The sequence below is a fragment of the Gossypium arboreum genome, chromosome 2, assembly GCF_025698485.1.
Source record: "Gossypium arboreum isolate Shixiya-1 chromosome 2, ASM2569848v2, whole genome shotgun sequence".
Taxonomy (NCBI): Eukaryota; Viridiplantae; Streptophyta; class Magnoliopsida; order Malvales; family Malvaceae; genus Gossypium; species Gossypium arboreum.
Genome location: NC_069071.1, coordinates 108,623,215 through 108,625,472, shown reverse-complemented (window position 1 = coordinate 108,625,472; position 2,258 = coordinate 108,623,215). Strand labels below are relative to the sequence as shown.

Here is a 2,258-nt window from a genome sequence, read left to right as displayed (position 1 = left end):
GACAATATTCACACCACAACCGAAGAGATGGCTGAAAATCAGAATAATCCGCTACCTCCTATGGTCCAGTAAATTAGAATCCTGCTCCTCGTACTATGTATGATTATGCTAAATCTACTTTAACAGGAACTTGATAGATTATAGTTAGACCTATTTTCACTGCAAATATTTTTTAACTGAAACCTAACACGATTCAAATGATACTACAATTTGTTTAGTTTGATGGTTTGCAGAACGAGGATCCAAACACTCATTTAGCAAATTTTCTGGAATTCTGCGACACCTTTAAGATCAATGGCGTTTCTGACAATGCCATTCGCCCTCGGTTGTTTCCCTTTTCATTGAGAAATAAGGCTAAACAGTGGTTGAATTCGTTACCGCGAGGGTCAATCACCACTTGGAAACAAATGACCGAAAAATTTTTACTTAAATATTTTCCGCCAGATAAAACGACTAAACTGAGGAATGATATATCTTCTTTTGTGTAGATGGATCTAGAAACTCTTTATGATGCATGGGAGAGATACAAGGACTTATTGAGAAGGTGCCCTCACCATGGGTTACCTCTATGGCTCTAGGTTCAGACTTTCTACAACGGTGTGAACACCTCAACAAGGCAACTGATCAATGCAGCCATCAGTGGAACTTTAAACAAGAAAACACCTGAAGAGGCTTACGAATTTATTGAAGAGATGTCACTGAATAACTATCAGTGGCAAGTTATGAGAACAAAGCCGACAAAAGCAGCTGGTGTTTTCAACCTTGATGCAATCACTATGCTATCTAACCAGGTAGAAATTTAAAATAAAAAGATTGATGGTTTGTATGGTTCTACTCAGGTACATTCAGTGATGAGGTGTGATTCGAATGGAGGAGGAGTGCACAACACAGATTATCCACCCTTCAACCCTAGCAATGAGGAGGAACAAGTCCACTATATGAGTAATAATTTTAGACCTCAAAATAATCCTTATAGTACCACTTATAATGCAGGTTGGAGGAACCATCCCAATTTCTGGTGGGGTTTTCAAGGAAATCAAAGGCCACAAAATCCTCCAAGTTTTCAACAACTACTTTACCAACAAGAGAAGAAACCGAACCTTGAAGAGATGCTTACAAAATTCATATCGGTGTCAGAAACTCATTTTTAGAATACCGAAACAGCGCTTAAGAATCAGCAAACATCAATTCAAGGGCTCGAAACTCAAATAGGACAGCTTGCTAAGTTGATTTCTGAACGACCACAAGGTAACTTGCCAAGTAACACCGAAACTAACTCAATGGAGCAACTTCATGCCATTACTGTGTACAATAATGAAGGGTTAGTTGAAGCTGAACCGAAACTGAGGCAAGACAATATGGAAGATAAAGGTAAGGTTGATGTAAGCAATGGTACACAGAAGCCGGTAAGTAAAAAGTATAAACATCGTGTGCCATACCCCAATGCGACAAGAAAAGACCACATAGACGAACAATTTGGTAAATTCCTTAAATTATTAAAAAAAATTACATATTAACTTATCGTTTATTAAAGCTCTTTCGCAGATGCCAAACACAGTGAAATTTTTAAAGGAACTCTTGGCTAATAAACGAAAGTTAGATGATGCGTCGCATATGGAATTAAACGCAGTTTGCTCAACCATTCTACAGAATAAACTACCCAACAAGTTGAAAGATCTAGGGAGTTTTATGATTCCTTGTTTAATTGGTAGTTTAAATATTAAGAATACGTTGGCTGATCTGGGGGTGAGTATTAATGTCATGCCCTATAAAATGTTTAAACAACTAGGTCTTGGGAAACCCAAACAAACTAGGATGAGCATTCAATTGGCAGATAAAACAATTAGAATTCCTAGGGGTATTATTCAATATGTGCTTGTTAAAATTGATAAATTTATATTCCCAGTTGACTTTGTTGTTCTAGACATGGATGAGGATAGTGACGTACCTCTAATTTTAAAAAGGCCCTTTTTAGCAACTGCTAGAACGATCATTGGCGTTGGCACAGGTGAATTGATACTTCGTGTAGGAGATAACACGTTTAAACTTCAAGCTTGTGATTCTGCTAAAATATCTAGTAATCAAGATGATTGTTTAAATTCTATTAATTTGAGTAACGTTGCAACTCAACCTTCTTTTCAGAAGTCCCCTAGGAAGAACGTGATAGAGCCTCATTCTAATCCATGCCACAAAAACAGAGCGACTCACGAAGAACGAAGGCTTCAGATCGATGAACTAGACGAATGGCGAATACATGT

General features: G+C 37.5%; 1 non-coding gene across 1 annotated transcript; it reads right to left on the bottom strand.

The window, feature by feature from the left end:
• Positions 1-455: 455 nt before the first annotated feature.
• LOC128289827 (small nucleolar RNA R71) lies at positions 456-562 on the bottom strand. Its single transcript, XR_008279471.1, has one exon. It is a non-coding gene; the product is annotated as a small nucleolar RNA R71 (small nucleolar RNA).
• Between the last annotated feature and the right edge of the window lie 1,696 nt (positions 563-2,258).